Below are 16,731 nucleotides of genomic sequence, written 5' to 3'. Positions count from 1 at the left end.
ACATTCAACGTTTTCCGCCTAATATTCGATCGCAAACAGTGCCATCTGTCCGCCAGATACGAATACATAGCTTTCCACCATTCGACCCGAAAATTTCGGTCAGGCATCGTCGTCGACTGAAATGGTGGTGTCGGAACTGAGCTCAAGTCAAAGTGATTTCGTGGTGTGCCCCGATCGGAGAGGCGTTCATTCAGTCCGTGGACAGTGAAAAGTTCTTTCTTCAGCCGGTTCTTGTGGCCGATTTCGCCTGGGAAGGCTTCGCGTGTGTTGAATCGGCAGCGGAACGGATCGCGCAACGATCTAATCAGAATTGTGGACCAAGTTCCGTTGGAATCGTTTGTGAAAATTCCAAATTCTTGAAAGTGCGCTCGGTGGAAGGAACGCAAGGCTGAGGAACGACATCAGCGCCGAAAGCAAAGGCGAAGGCGAAGACGAAGAAGCGAATAAGGGGAAAAGCGCTGACTGCTGCTGCTGGTAATTGTGGCCTCCTCTTTGTGTTGGTTGTCCGTTCGTGGATTTTTTCGGGTTTCCCGTTGTTTGGCCGTGCCTGGTCTGTCGTCTCGTTTCGTTTTGCGCTTTCCTTTCGTGTTCTGGCCGTGTGTTGTCCGTCGGTCGGTCGCGGGTTCGGCGTGAGTGTAGTGGTGTGCAGTGTCGTTTTTGGATTCGCCTTACATGCCGTACGCTCGTGTGTCGTCACCGTGCCTGTTGGATGTGTGCGTGAGGTCGTTTCTGCACGGCGACCGATAACTGCTTCGTGTTGCGCTTTTACCGAAAACCTGACTCGCGTGAAAGCCCGGCGAGCGGAACGACGCAAAAGCGCAGCCGACCGAGCTCCAGGAAAAGTGCAACGCATGCAATCGGCCGCTGCACTTGCAATCCGAATGGACTGTGCCGAGCGCGAGGCTGGCGTAGTGTGCAGCGCGGAGGTGGTGTGAGTTCCGTGACCCTTTCGCTGCGGATGTGTGCGTCTGACAATGGGACGGAAAGGCGCTAGCCCAAACATTTTTTGAAGCGAGAGAGCGAATGAGCTAAGGCCAGTGCCAGCAGCCCGAATTCTTGTCGCCGCGAAGAAAACTCGAAAAAACGGTGGAAAACAGCAGGAAAATCGCTTCCCGTGGCTGGTTCGGTTGTGGAGTCGTGCACGGGCCCGTGGCAGGCGAGTGAAATCGTGCAGTGCGGAGAAGTCTCGTCGTCCCGAACTGGGCAAGTCGCGTGTGAAAACCCAATCGCCTGCGAGCTCTCGACGACCTGGCTCGGCTGCGAGGTGGCCTCCCGTCTGTCCCAAGCGCACGGCAGAGGTTGCGACCCGAACGCCAAGGAACGGTCGCTGGTGCGGATCGGATCGGGAAGTGCGTTCCATTGGAAAAGTCCTGCGGGAAACTCGCCTCTGAAGATTTTCACATTTTGCCGTGCTCACGGCGAGCGGAGCCTGGGCTGGTAGTGGTGTTCCTTCGTTCTCTGATAAATTTAGAAAAAGGCGAATAGCTGCACCGGGAGTGTGTGTGGGTGCTGGGAAATCGTCGTGTTCGCGCGCGCGGTGCAGTGGTGTTGGTGTTGAGAAGTTTGACGACACGACACGGTTTGACGTGAACAACGTCGGCAGCGAAAACGTCTGACGACCCAAGATTTTCGTGAAATTTTGGAGTTTCCTGTTTTTCCGCTCTGCGGGCTGTGACGGTGCCGAACGCTTTTCCAGAATATCACAATCGCAGAATCGCGTGCGTGTGCCATTGGTATGAACTTTATGGAGTGCGGGATTTGTTGTTATTCCGGCCCCGGGTCTGATAGTGTGGCAATGAACAGTTAACTCGTCGGGATTTCACAGGTAAGATAACACGAGCGAGAGCCCAGGTCAAAACACAGGACTCGGTCGCGAGAAGAAGAAGAGGTGGGTGCGCCCGCCTTTTCCATCTGCAACGAATTTTGCCCCAAATCGATTATTCCCATTGACAAGTTCCTTCCGCTGGCGTCGCTCGTCAGATGTGCAACTCATAACAATTTTCGCCATTTCACAGGACACCCTCCTTCCTCCTCACAGTTTCCCAGGTACATTTAAAATTAGAGGAGTCCCGGTTCCTCGCACTTTCTGCGAAACATTCTCAGTGGTTGCGACTCAGTTTCGAAATCCAATTGGCCTTGGGGTGGATTTCGGTGTGACGCGACTGCCTTCTGCCGTTCGCATATCATAGGAGCATTTAGGGGTTTGAAAGATCCTTTTTGAATTGAAACTGAATATGTTCTACGGCCTCCCTCCCAGATCCTTTGAATCGAAGCCCGAAATGTTGGCTGGGGCCTGGGGGTGCGAGGCAGCACCGACTTGAGCGGGAATGAAGTTGGCATCATGTGTCTTACGCGGAAAGGTGAAAACATTTTTAGGCCATAATCGCTTCTGTCACGGTCTTCAGTATTCCAAGCTCCTTTTCGTAGCGAATCTGCATATATTACGTGGAGATGCGAACTTCAAGAGTATGTTATTGGGGCGTGCTTGACGGCAGCACGACGGAAAGGTCAGCAAGGTCATGGAGCTCCGTTTTTTCGATCTAATTTGACGAATAATATCGAGAACTTTCATTTCTACATTAAAAACTCCCCAATTAGGAGGAAAATGACGTTGAAACCCTGAATTGAACGCCTGGAGACGCAGAACGGTGTCCATTCACATCGCCCATAAGAAATGAATGGAATTTCCAGAGGATTTTGTGTTGTGCTTGAGACACAAAAAAAGCTGGAAAAAAGGTATCAAAAAAGGTCACAGAAGGCTTCTATGCGGTGTTGTGAGCTTCAAGTGGTTTTTGGAGTAATCTGTTCTTTGCCATTATAGAAAAAAAAATGCTGGTCCTTCGCGGAAGCGATTTACTAATGGATTCCACAAAACCTCAATTTAAGGACAATGAGACGAATTAGAGATCGGGACGATGATAACGACTATTGTGCCCTTCCGTCATTGGATTTTTCTAGAAAGTGGTTTTGAACGCAGTTAATTGGGTGGACATTTTCATGATTTGGATCCTGAGTTTAATATTTGAAATGAAAGTGAATCGGAAGAAAGGATAGCATTGTTGAGGCCAAGTATTGTCAGTAGACTACGTTGTATATTAAATTCATGTCCAATAAAAGGATATTTATGTTTATCATTTTGTGATTTTGTTTCATAAATGTGCTTGTTTGCGGAATGGAAGAAGAGTTAGTGTGAAGTCCAGAGGTTCTATCATGCAGAGGTGATTGCACATATGGTTCGGGTGATTCTACTGATGACAATTTCGTATATCCTCATAAAAGTAATCAGAGAGATCATAGCAGAATATAGTTTGATCCAATTGTTCGAGTTACACCCATACAAGGTCGCTAACACCTCACCTCTTATATCCTTGTTTTCTCAACCTAGGTGACTGTCGAACCATTGGAACCGGGATGGCCAGGAGAATTCCTGGAATATGCTCTCAACCCGGTTTTTAGGTTGGCCCCTTTGTGGAAGTTTCATTATGATTGTGGTTATGCCTATATCGCGAGTAGAGCTCCTTGCGAGTTCAAGCGTGGAGTTGCGCTGTACAACTCGGGCGCCGTATCCCTTAATTGCGCAGAGGTGTTAGATAGACCTCACATCCGCTGGTATGAACACTGAGCCTGTCGTCATAAACCAGTACCGCTGTGCCAGTCATGGCGAAGCTTCAATTGTGGTCTCCGAATCAATCCATGTTCGAAGAGGACCGTTGGATTATGCCTACATGGCAGGAACTCACGTTAAACCCTAGGACCTTCATGTCCCACTTCTGAAGGGACGCTCTATGGCCTTGGATCCTTTCACGAAGATTTCATCTCCCAGCTTGAGTTCAAATTTCACCAATCGACTACGTAAATTCTTGCAATTTCATCCTTCAGGAGACTTGACAATAGTTAGCCGGATGCTGTATCATCGCCAATCAAGACCCAGTTGGTCTGCTTCCTCATTGCTAATGATAAAAGATCAGCGGCAATGACCTGCCCAGAACTGAGCGATTTAAATATCTTGGGTCAATGTTATCAGCCAACGGAGATCTCCGTTATAAAATTGCTCCACACATTAGCGCAACCTGGATGAAGTAGCGTTCCACAACTGGTGTTCTTTGTGATCGGCGTATCAACGAACGTCTCAAGTCTAAAATTCACCGCAATATCGTCCGTCCTGTCACTCTCTATGGTTCTGAGTGTTGGCCGACTATAAAAGACAATGAAGAGCATCTTACGGTAATGGATACGAAGATGCTGCGTTTGACTAGTGGTGTGACACGTTTGCGAATGAGGATATCCACGATCGATGCGGAGTTGCACCGTTATTCGTCCTAACGAGAACTCATTTGTCAAGATTGGTCTGAACCTCGAAGTCGATTGTAAGCAACCAAAAACTCGGGCGAAACAACGGTGGCTTGATACGCTGGATGAGGATTTGTGAAAGCCCCACGATGGCATTTGATAGAACCGATCACAACGAGCCGACCCCGCTTGTGAACCAGACAAAGATGAAGGAGTCGGCCTAATGTCAGCAGTAACTGGTGGCAACTCCACACCAACTCGTTTGATATTTGTTGCTATTTAGTGTTAATAATTCTGCCTGACTGTGGGAATAGATTCGTGTGGTGTCAACTCCCCCCAAAAATTTGCTAGAAATTTTGCACTCTTCTTTCGCTATCCGGTGCTATGTGGTCTGTCAGACAAACGACACTGGTTTTGCTGCTGTTTATTTTCAGTCCAACTCTGCTTGCTTTTTTCAATTCCAAATCTATTTATCTAAAGTCCTTGATTAAGAGTGTGCCCCTGGCGGACTCAAATTGTGACTTCAATTTCTTCGAAGATTTTAATTCGATGCGGTCTGACATTTTGCAACGTCATATGCCACTTTCGTAATAGCCATTAGTTTTTCTGAAATGTCCTTTTTGTGTATAGCACTCCAGCTACACTAATGATGAATTGATGCAGCGGGGATCCAAACTCGGTATACTGTTCCACAAAAAAAACGAAAGAAGTTAAGGTGGCATATGCAAGAAAATCCAAAGCAAAAATCTGCCGGTTTCCTTTCGAGCATGCTTCCGGGGTGTTTGTGAAGCGTTTCAAGATTATTTTAAATAGTGTACGACAGCAGGGAGTATGCAAATACTCTACCAATTGCCTCGCTTTAGACGGCTACCCTTTTCGGATTCTTAACGATTATCCCCTTCTTCGACTTACTGGGAGTGGTTTCCGCAGGAACTGCATAGAAGAGTTCCGGAAAGAAACCGTCAAGACTGGCGGCTCTACTCCATTTGATGGCAAAGGTGACTTCATTTCTATTTGAAAGTGTAGTTGGCATGTGCATGTTATCGTAACTAGTCATATCATCCACAAGAGCTGTAATCTTGCCTAATGTTGTACAATTCAGACTTTTGATAAAGTTTCCACCTCTTAAGCTGTTCGTCGACATAACTGAGGAGCCCATTAATGTCCTTTGTAGGATCATTAAAAGGCGATCATCTGCATTTTTTTTTTTTCATTTTTTCAACCGAAATCATTATTTGTGATAACTTATGTTTCCCTGGTCAATGTCATTTGGATGCTCCTATACCTGGACCGGAATCTCGCAATCAAACTCCTATTAGAAACCGGTTCCCACGTCATGAAAGCGTGACTTGCGGTGGTCGTCAGCAACAGTCCGACAGCGGAGTTGCTCCCAAGAGGGAGAGAAGTGCGCTAGAATTCATATCAAATCGACTAAGTTGAATAAAGCGAGAATCCCAGGGGCCTTCAATATCGTTTTCGAGGAGCGTGCGCACATTTGAGAAAGCCGTCAGTTTTTTTTTCGGCAGCCACAAGTTCAGTGCGCAGCTGAGGTAGGAGCATGGATTCAAAAATTTGCAGATTGCTAGCCAAGTAGTTTCTATCCTTATGAGTTAAGAATACAATCAGCCCCATATCCTCATAGTTCAATCATACATGACAAATTATATGGGGTCGTTTCCAATGAAATGAATAAATAAAAAGTCCAAACTCTAATTTTTCAGGTTTTGTGTGGAACAAAATTTATAACTCCTCTCTGACCGCACTGTTTTTTTCAGTGCTTTACCTCCTTCTGGAGAAATCATGGTTTTATTTAGGTGCAAGTCCTGCTTGACTTTCGGCGTTGGCTTTTCTCCTGGAGCCACCTATTCTTTTCTTTGCCTCATATCGACCAATAGGAACCATATCCAATCACCTGTCATGATTCGGTACAAGAAACTTTGCTTGCATGATGTTGAGATGAAATTTCAAGGCTGCTTTGGTTTTTTTTTTTTCGTTAAGTTTTTCGGGACGTCCCCTGGATATTAGCTTGATAGCAGAAGGAAATAACGGTATTTCGGTGCATTATAATTTTGATTTTGAGAGGCAAAAATCCGACACAAACTGGGCGCAAAAAATCTGCAGAAAGCTGTTTGTTAACTTCCTTTTTGGCTATGCCCTATGTAAATCAAAAACAAGATTATTTTCGAAAAGTACTGACCCAGCCATTTCCTTTGATACCCCACATGACCATATTATATAAAAAAAGAATTTACACCCCCTTTCGCATGTATGGAGAGCATTCCTTCAAACTCAACACAAATTGGCGCCATTCGCTGTATGTAAAGAGACACCCAGACCACACCCTCTCACCAAATTTTGTGACAATCGGTTCAGCCGTTTTCGAGTCAATTGCCTGTGACAGACAGACAGACATTGAATCGATTTTAATAAGATTTTGTTTGGCACAAAAATTATTACCAACCAAGAAACTGTCATTGGAACCTTACTCGAAAATCTGCACAATATATATGTATTGAAATGTCATAATGATCTTCAAAATCTTTAATCACAAAGCGATTAGACTTGTCAAGCATAAAGTACTGTTGAGTTTGTATCCGACTGGACAATTGGCTACTGGCAGTTTGCAAATTTGGACGTCAATATTCCACGATTGAATACATATAATCCGTGGTTAAATGACATATGTCATGGATTTCAAAAGACAGCTTAGTGTTAGAAATTCGGTCTTTTTCGAATACGCGAAAGCTACCATGGGGGAGGAAGGACAATTTGGTGTTGGGGTTTGACTCTCTGCAATCGAGATATGACATCTGTTTATGGGGAAAGTATTTCATAGATTTTGTACTGTTACAGTTGAGTTTCAAAAAGGAGATGATTTTCAGTTTGACGGCTCCTGATGTTCTAGTAAGATTGTGCTCTGCGTTGGATAGTATTTTTGATAATAGGAATTATAAGAGGCAGCTACTTACGGGTGGGTGGTCTTGGTATATGTGTGTTAAATATTATTTTTAACCTCGTTGGCGGTAAAGAGGAGATTCATCTTTATTATATGTTAACATGTATGAGAATCGAGGTCGAAGTAACTTCTAAGATGGCACCATTCGTCGAAGCAATTGAATACACAGCAGATTCAAGGATCTAGATTGTGTCAAATGGTGGCGCGAGTAGGTAGGTTAGAGAGAAGCTACATCAAAATATGTTGCTCTCAATTCACATGAAAAATACATGACATATAAAACATACATGCATATATTTGTCCTTCTTGGATTGAAGGAGATTTGCTATCCTTTGGTCGTTTTTGAATGGGTGCAAAGAACTGGTTGCCAGTAGGGGTGAAACGGATCACACTAAAGGGTTCCTGTCAATCTCTTGATAACCATGTCGATTCTACGCACGGAAGCGGCTGTGCAATATTGTAAGATGCAATTGTTGAGATTAGCCACAAGCAAGCTCGTTAACATTTCCTTTACTAGATCATTGTGTTTCCAATTTGATTAGGTCATAGATTAAAGGTTTACCCCTTCAAGTTTATCTCTCGCTCATTGAAATTTATAGGAAAACGATTTCCGAAAAAAGTGGGAGGAGCCCAATTAACTCTGTGGTGTGTACCAGAAACTCCCCAAGACCATGACTGCTGTGGTAAGAGCAGAGCGGGCAGAGTCCAGCCGGCTCAGATCTTAGAGTCAGTCTCTTCACGAAGGAAAGCAGCTCTCCCACCCTGCAGCTGAAGATTTCTCTGAAGTCCTCAAAGATTAGTTTATCTAGTATCGGTAGCCCGGCTCTAGCTAGAACTGTGCAGTCGCAAAGGAAGTGCTTGAAGGTTTCTCCGCAATTTCGACAGTGTACTGAGCTACTCCATATTTGGCGTTGATATTTGAAAATTATTCCTAACATCTTAACTTTCACTGAGAATATTCTACCTGTATTTAGTGGATATATATATAATTGGAGTATGTTATACTTTTGATGACATTAGCAGCACGATTGTTAAAATTCCAATTGCAGCGGCTAGGAAGGAAAGGGTTCTTTATGTGCAATGCCAAAATATTCGCTGATTGAAGAACACTGCATTTTTTGAATAGATTAAATCAACATGCTACAAGTATCAGAGGTTGTTCAAGACTTAGATCCTCGGTTTCTTAGATAGAACTGTTATCACAGAGAGGGTATGGAGTATCGAAGTGAAAGCAAAACAATGAGCTCAAATGTGATTGGTCGTGATCGTCTTCCTATTTACGCTGAATGAATGGCAGAACGTTGAAAGTTTATTCTGGGTGTGTTCGCTGCCTATCTCGCTCAGTTCGCTAGGAAACGATAGTCGGAGGCGAAGTTCACGCTTCCGATGTGCCGCCACATCATCAAACCGACCACAATGGCCGAATCTGACGCTTCGCGGGCGTTTTTTGAAGCGGCCGCCGGCTCGCTTTCAGCCTCGACAGGGAGACCCACTTGGGCCCGCCTCGGACGTCGATGGGCCCTCGTATGGTGGTTGTAACGGCCTTGGGGTTGCGTTCACCACAATGAGGACCTGTCTAGACTTCGCAAAATCCCTGGGGGTGTTGACCTCCGATGTTGCTTATCGGGACGGTAGAGTTGGCCGCATCTTCGAAACTGCGTCCCTGCTCTGATGTCCAGCATAGGCGCGGAGGCGCAAATTCTCCCCGTACATCATTTCCGAGGGGCTGGCCGTGAATTCATCTCGTTGGGCTATACGGAGGCCGATGAGGACGAAAGGCAAGAACAGCGACGGATCTTCGCGAGCCATTAAGGCGGCCTTCAGCGTCTGGTGCAATGTTCCAGCATGCCATTGGACTATGGATTGTATGCAGTAGTCCTATGTCGTTTGAAACCAAGGAGCTTTCCAAACTCGGCGAAAAGACTAGATTCGAATTGCATACCCTGGTCCGTGATGATTACGGCTGGAACACCAAAGCGCCGAATCCACTCTCGATAGAGGACATCGGCATATGATTGTGCCATAATGTCAGACAAAGGTATTGTTTCAGGCCACCGTGTAAACGTGTCGATGATTGTGAGGCAATACTTGAATCTGTGCGAGTCTCACAAAAGGCCGATGATGTCGAGATGGATGGTGTGGAAGCGTTTGGTTGACCTAGGGCATACACCAATTTCCTTCGGTACGTGCTTGTTGATTGCATATCTGGCCCAAGAGTTTACGTCATTGTCCTTGGACGGCCAAAAGTATTTTTCGGTGATTAATCGGTTCATCGTCCTGATGCTTGGGTGCGCAAAATCGTACATTGCTTGAAATACTTCCCTGCGAAAATCGGTCGGGATGAATGGTCTTAGTCCCTTATCTGAGGTCTCGCAGAGTAAGAGTTTGAAACGAAAATAGGAAACTCATTGAATTTGTATTTGGAGTTTGCCTTCAGAATCTGATGCTCTGTGTCGTCTTTTTGTGACTCGGCTATTGTATAATCGACCGCAGCGGGGACTGTGACTTCCGAGATTCGAAACAAAGCGTCTGCAACAACATTGTATTTTCCAGACACGTGTTGGATATCAGAAGTGAACTAACTCAAGTGCTGAAGTTGGCGAGGGGCGCTTTGTCGAGCGCTAAAGTAAGGAGCTTGTGGTCCGTGAAAACAGTGAAAGGCGTGCACTCAAAGAAGAAACGGAAATATTTTATAGCGAGGTACGCGACGAGTAGCTCACGATCGTAGGCGCCGTAGTTGCGTTGAGTCGGGTTGAGCTGCTTTAAAAAGAAGCTCAACGGTTGCCAGATTTGATTCACCCGTTGGTGAAGAACGGTGATTACGGCTTTATCTGACACATCGACGAACACAGCTGAAGGTGCATCTGGCTGAGGAAATGCCAGTAGTGTTGCATCAATAAGCTGCTGTTTGACTGTCTCAACCGCACGGACGGCCTCAACAGACTACGCAACCTCGTGGGAGTCTTTAGTTTTGGGCCTAGACAAGTAGGCGTTCAGGATCGCTTGATGATAAGCGCTCTTGGGCAAGCCAGACAAAGCGTCCCCTCGCCGACTTCGGCACTTGAATTTGTTTAATACACATTACTGTTACCACTTTTTTGTGAGTCGGCGGACCGGACTAGAGTGTCGATGAGAAAGTTTGCAGATGTCATTGTTGACATTTGTTACCCCAGTCTCATGTCAGTCCGTCAGGTGTTTTTGCGGCCATTGAATGAGGCAGCGGAGGTGAATTCATAATGGCGCCTATGTTTGCACCTTCGATGTGGTTGGTTTAACAGAACAGTGTAACAGAAGTATGGTACATTTAGATATGCACTTGTAGATTTATGCTTCCTATACGCATAGCTTCCGCTTGCTAAACATTCAAAATCTTTTAGGAAATTATAAAGCCGATCTTGTTTTGGCCTGAAATTGCGGACGTTCGTGAGATCTTTGTTTCTTTTTGGGATTGAAATTAAACGGATTATTCTCCACTCCGGCGGTACCGATTTCTGCATCCATAGAGAATTAAAGGCCTCTAACAGCTATGCTGGAGCAAACTCATTCAGGCTACGCAGCATATCATAGGTGATACCATCCACCCCAGGTGCGGATGAGCAAGCGTGTTTGGAAAGTATTAGGTTGTTGCAAATGAAATGTCGGATATTTGAGTAAAATTTCAAAAAACTATAACTTTTATGAAAATTAATTTTATTAGTCAAAATAAGAACCAGCAGCTTCAATGCACTTCTCCCAACGAGATACAAGGGCATTTATTCCAGTTTCGTAAAAGTCTGGGTTTCTAGAGCTAAGAAATTCTTCAAAGGCACTTTTGACAGCTACTTCATTGCTGAATTGTTTCCCTGCCAAAAAGTGATCCAAATGCTTAAAAAAGTGGTAGTCGGTTGGCGAGAGGTCGGGTGAATATGGTGGATGAGGAAGAGTCTCATATCGTAATTCATTTAATTTTTGGACCGTCATTCTGGAAACATGAGGTCGGGCGTTATCATGGAGCAGTATCACTCCATCTCTGTTGACCAATCTAGGCCGCTGAACACGTAATTTCTCGTGCATTTCATCAAGTTAGGCACAATATTTCTCTGCATTAATTGTTTCACCACGCTCCAAAAACGAATAATGAATAATTCCAGATGCAGACCACCAAACAGTTACCATTACCTTCTTCGGGTGAAGGCTCGGTTTTGGCATGTGTTGTGGAGGCTGATCGGCATCTAGCCATTGCGCTGATCTTCGACGGTTGTCGTACAATATCCACTTTTCATCGCATGTCACTATTCTGCTCAAAAAGGGATTGTTCCTGTTGCGGTTGAGTAGAGAACTGGATATTTCCATTCGCAGCGCCATGTTTTGCTCGTTGAGTTCATGCGGAACCCACTTATCAAGCTTCTTCACCTTTCCAAGCTGTTGTAAGTGCCGAGATACTGTCGAATAGTGTACGCCTATTTTCTCTGCAATGTCACGAATCGATGATCGGGGATCAGATTCCACTATCAAACGCAACTCGTCGTTGTCGATCGATGGTCCTGGGTGTCCACGAGGTTCACTTTGGAGGGTCATGTCGCCTGATCGGAATTTTTCGAACCACCGCTGTGTCGTTCGTTCGTTTGCTGCGTCAGCTCCAAATGCTCTGCAAATGTTTCTGGTTGCCTCCGCTGCGTTGTGACCAAGTTTAAATTCATATAGAAAAAGTAGACGTTTTTGACTCCCTTCCATGCTTTTTTCTTTGAGTTTTACTTGGAACTTCAATGACGATTGAAACTGAAATGACTCCTTGATCGAACGAACGACTATTTATACTCAATTATCCCATACCACCAGAGTCACCTTGCGGCAGTTTTAAACATTAAAATCATAACTAACTTCACTTCATTGAAAAATCCGACATTTCATTTGCAACAACCTAATACTTTCATCAGATCCGCAAGTGACAGAGGTTGGGATACTCCAGCCATAGTTGGTTTAGACACAGGCAGCCGCGATGGTGGATGGTATTGAGCCCTAAGCAGATCAAGGTATTTGTTGTTGTATTCGCCATTCTATGAGAATTTAGGTTCAGTTTCCTGCGAGGACTTCCAGATTCGTTTGATAAAGATCTAGAATTCTGAAAGATTTGAGAATTGGGTTACTCTCTCAATTTTGGCGTTCCAAAGTTGACGTTTGTCCTCCCGGACTTTTCGTTCCCATTCCGCTGAAGTTTTTTGAATAAGCTAAAACTCGTTGGATTTGATGTGGCATGAAAGGCTTTGTAGCAACGTTGCTTTTCGTTGAAAAAAGGTTCTAGAGAAGGGCTCCACAAGCCTTTTGGCTTCCTAGACCTTCAGGCTATAGGCATGAGGTTATACTGTTCGATGACAACTGTATTGATAAAGAATGTCATACTCGATGTTTTCACTGTCAAATGACATCTTTTTACTGAAAAATCTTTTCAATAAAGTCAACGAATTTTCCACTCTCCATCTGTTATCTCTCTTTATTTTATGGTAATAAAGAATATCTTTTCTGATGTCTTTCGGGCTGGAGTATGCATATAGTAGACGGAACGCCTTCGCATTTATATTTCAGATTTTTTTTTAAAAAGATAGACTTTTTCATTGTTATAATGAATGAATCAAGGATGAAAATATGGAAATTCCACATGAGTCATCCTTGTTTATCATTCAATTCTATGAAGAACATTAATATTGATTTTGTATGGCACTGCGCTAGTACAAGTACGTGTCTGCATCTATTTTTAGTTGAAGCAAGAAACGTTTTTAAGTGGCAAATAAATTTGGGAAAGATTCTCTCAAGCTACTGTGGTGAGGTGAATTCGCTTATTGAGTTTCGATCCGCCTTAGCTTATTTACTTCAGCGAAAGTGTTCAGTACCATCCAGTTCTCTAACCATGAAATTTAGATGGAAGTATCTACTATGCAAATGTAGATAACAACACCAACTATCTTCTCTTTCAAACCTACCCTAATCAGAATATTAATTAAACAATTCGTTCAACTTGTTTCTGCCTAGTTCTACCAAACTCTAATCGGAATTAGGTCGCAAATCGCTTCACGGCTGAACCCCGCTAATCAATCAACTTTATGAAAGTCAGAACAATATGAAAACCCGTTTTCCATATTTACGGAAAAGAGTTCGAATCTATCAATCTGTTGTTGAAATAATTTTGTTTGCTTGGAAATTTTCAAACAATGTGAAGTGGAAGGAAAATTAGAACAGAACATGTTGTCGTTGGCTGCTCCGCCATTAGACCTTAACGTGAGCGAACTAAATCAGGGCAGAAAAGTTTTTCAAAATGAAGCACTTTCTATTGTTGCTGTGTTCGCTGGTGTTATTGCTATTTTCGCGGAGAATATATACATATTAGATAGTAACGAGAATATTTAGACAAGGGTTGCCAGTGTGGCTTGTCCAGTGAGCAATCTAGCTTTGTGGGTCATTGTGAACTGGAAAGGTATCTAAAGATACTTTAGTATCTTTTGAACTACATTCACTGGCCAAAGTGAGGTATTTCAAAATCATTGGAAAACTGTTTCAAGTGAAGATTTGAATTCATTTTTTTTTGCTTAGTGATCAACCTCTGTATCAACGAATGAGACTTTCTAATAGTGACTTGCTCCTTTTGTAAAAACAATTAATTTGGCTCCTAACCGTTGGGAAGGTGAAAACACTTCTCGGGAATGGTTTCAAAATTGGTTATTTCTGGGTTATTCATCCACTTCGCAGCAAAAGATACTTTCGAATCAAGCCGGTAACTCCTTGAGGGAAAACCTTCTACATCAATTCGAATGCAAGGAATTGTTAGTATCACTCAGTGCAGAGGGTGGAAACGTGATGTATGAAAATCGAGAGACATTTCTCTTATTTGTTTTATTTCGCCTGTAAAGTTACTTGGAACGTAGAACGTACAGTTTTGCAAAAACAACAAGAAAAGTCAAATTACGAACTGAGATTGTCTGTTAGCTTTCAGTGAAGTTGACGTAGGTTGATTGTTTGAGAATCCAAGTGACGGAAAATCCGAATTTTCAGCGTCGTCCTAAGTAAGAGTGCAGAAGGAGGCGCGAACACCACATTGTCAAGTGTGTTTTGTGTTGCCAAGCAGGGGCTTGGTTTGGGGTCGATACGATGTGCATGCAAAGATCTGTTCGTGCTATTTGTAGTTGCCGCTGCCGTTCTGCAGGGTGACCTGATTTCGGGGGTTGGAGCCAATACAATGCATAATGGATTACTAAGTACATTTTCGATTGTTTGTTTTGTCTTTTCACTTTTCTCAATGCTGAACTAAAGTAAATGTGATTTATTATGGTGGATGGTGTTTGTTTGCTAGATCTTTTAAGGTGAAAGCGTTTTCGTTTTCAAGTCAGGGCAAATGTTTAAGTGAATAGGTCAGAGAGGTTGATAGCCTTGGAAGGATTGTTGAAGAGATATAGATTGCTTATTAAAAAAGTAAGTGGCAAGCTTCTAATGCAATTATAATCATAGAAAGTTGGGTACCAACTCACATGAATTGGTTACATTAACGAATCCGGGGTACTTACAAATAATTCAATATTCATCATCATCATCAACGGCGCAACAACCGGTATCCGGCATAGGCCTGCCTTAATAAGAAACTCCAGAAACCCCGGTTTTGCGCCAAGGTCCAACAATTCTATATCCCTAGAAGCTGTCTGGCGTGCTGACCTACACCATCGCTCCATCTCAGGCAGGGTCTTCCTCGTCTTCTTTTTCAATATTCGAAGAATAAAAAGGTCCAGCGATTATTTCGGCAGCCTAACAACAGTAAGAGAGAGATGAATTTCGGGGGGCGCCTATCAGAAAGACCTTATTTCACCGTACAAAGCGGTAGAAACTAAGAAAGGAAGGACATTATAGAAATCCAAGTTTTTGATCTGAATAAATCGTTCTGATATTTATAGTGTCAACCTGCAAACGATACACGCAAAATTTCATGACAACCCAATGTTTATTTGAAAACTTAAGGCTGATTTAGTGACGAATATGTTGTGACAGCAGGTGTTCCTCAAGGTTCCGTATTGGGGCCCCTATTGTGGAACATCATCTACGACGGAATGCTTGGTCTCCGCGTGCCTACGGGGACAACGTTGAGTAGTTTTGCAGACGACCTGAGTGATCTGTTTGGCGGTTAAATTTTGAACTAGGGTTTATCTAACGATTGGCAAGACTTACGTCAATTCTGGTTTAACGGGAATTTAGTAGAGAAACAGTGGTGATCGAATATTGGTCAATATACGCTTGAACAGCGCTGGAAAGCGCTCAAAATTGACTTCCAATGCGGAATGAACCTGGCTTGTAAGTGGGCTCATTGGAAAATATCGCTGCCGTTGCTGAAAGTGTGCATGAAAGTCGGCGAACTTCAATTCGACATAGTTCGCATAGCCCAAAGACCTCAGATTAACACCATCCAATTGGTGCAACAGCTCAAGGTAACAGACCTGCCAGCACACTGGATGGCGTGTAGCTCCGGAAAGACGGTGCGACGTGCCACACAAGCTGCGAAATAATAGCTCTTCTTAAAGAGCAGTTCAAAAATCATGTAATCAGCCGTTTTGGTGATGTGAATGAGCCACCGCGAAGCTGCGATTTAAATCCGTTGCATTATTTTTATGGGGAAGCGGATGCCCTAGCAGGTTGAGCACTTGAAGACTAACATTCGTGCAGCCATTGGTGAGATAATGCCGCATACTTTGGAACATGTATTGAAAAATTGGGTCGACTGAATCGGCTATGTCAAGCTCAAGCGTGGTGTGCATATAAACGATAGTATATTCCATGATAACCCGGAAGAATAGTACTCTCAAATAAAAAAAGGGCGTGGAACTTTATGGAAGTGAAACCATTAATGCTATCAAAGCCTGGTTATAAACTGTTAAACTGGATCTGCGAGACGAGAAGTCATAGGTTTTCCTTATTACCAATCGCAGGCAAAACAATGCTGTCAAAATCCGGGTTCGTAATCACGAGGTCCTTTGAAAATCGGATCATTAGGTACCTGGGAGGTAATCATGGATGCCTAGTTGAGCTTCAAGGGCATCTGGGCTATTCGCGAGAAAAGGCAAAAAAGGCTACTAAAAAATTATAATGAATCCGCCCAATGTGGCTGTGGACTTTTGAAAAGCCACTGGGAAGGAGATGGCAGAAAAGGTCGGATAATTCCTGAAAAGGCTGTTATTTATCAAACAATGAATACAAACGAACTTTTTTTTTGGGGGTAGAAACCGTGGCTTGATAAGTGTTGTAGGGAGTCTACTCCATATGGAAATGAAATACAGTGGAATCCCGATAATTTGTTGGTCCCCACAGTTTATTTTCTTTTATTTTCGTACCAAATCGTCAGTTCCTTGCCGATACGATTTATCGGGATTCTACTGTATTATTAACTGGTTAGGTAACTTTAAACGCGGCGGTACAAACGCTTATGCTGTGATCGCCCCCAGAAAGTATAACAATCCACAAAATGCTTTCCGTCG

General features: G+C 43.7%; 1 protein-coding gene across 1 annotated transcript in view; it reads left to right on the top strand.

The window, feature by feature from the left end:
- Positions 1-136: 136 nt before the first annotated feature.
- Positions 137-16,731, top strand: part of LOC119655776 (serine/threonine-protein kinase MARK2) — a 512,551-nt gene continuing 495,956 nt past the window's right edge. Inside the window, exon 1 of the mRNA XM_038061858.1 lies at positions 137-1,825. The gene's annotated coding sequence lies outside the window, so the exon portion shown is untranslated. The remainder of the gene's footprint in view (positions 1,826-16,731) is intronic.

The sequence above is a fragment of the Hermetia illucens genome, chromosome 4, assembly GCF_905115235.1.
Source record: "Hermetia illucens chromosome 4, iHerIll2.2.curated.20191125, whole genome shotgun sequence".
NCBI classification, from domain to species: Eukaryota; Metazoa; Arthropoda; class Insecta; order Diptera; family Stratiomyidae; genus Hermetia; species Hermetia illucens.
This window is presented reverse-complemented; position numbering and strand designations above follow the sequence as displayed.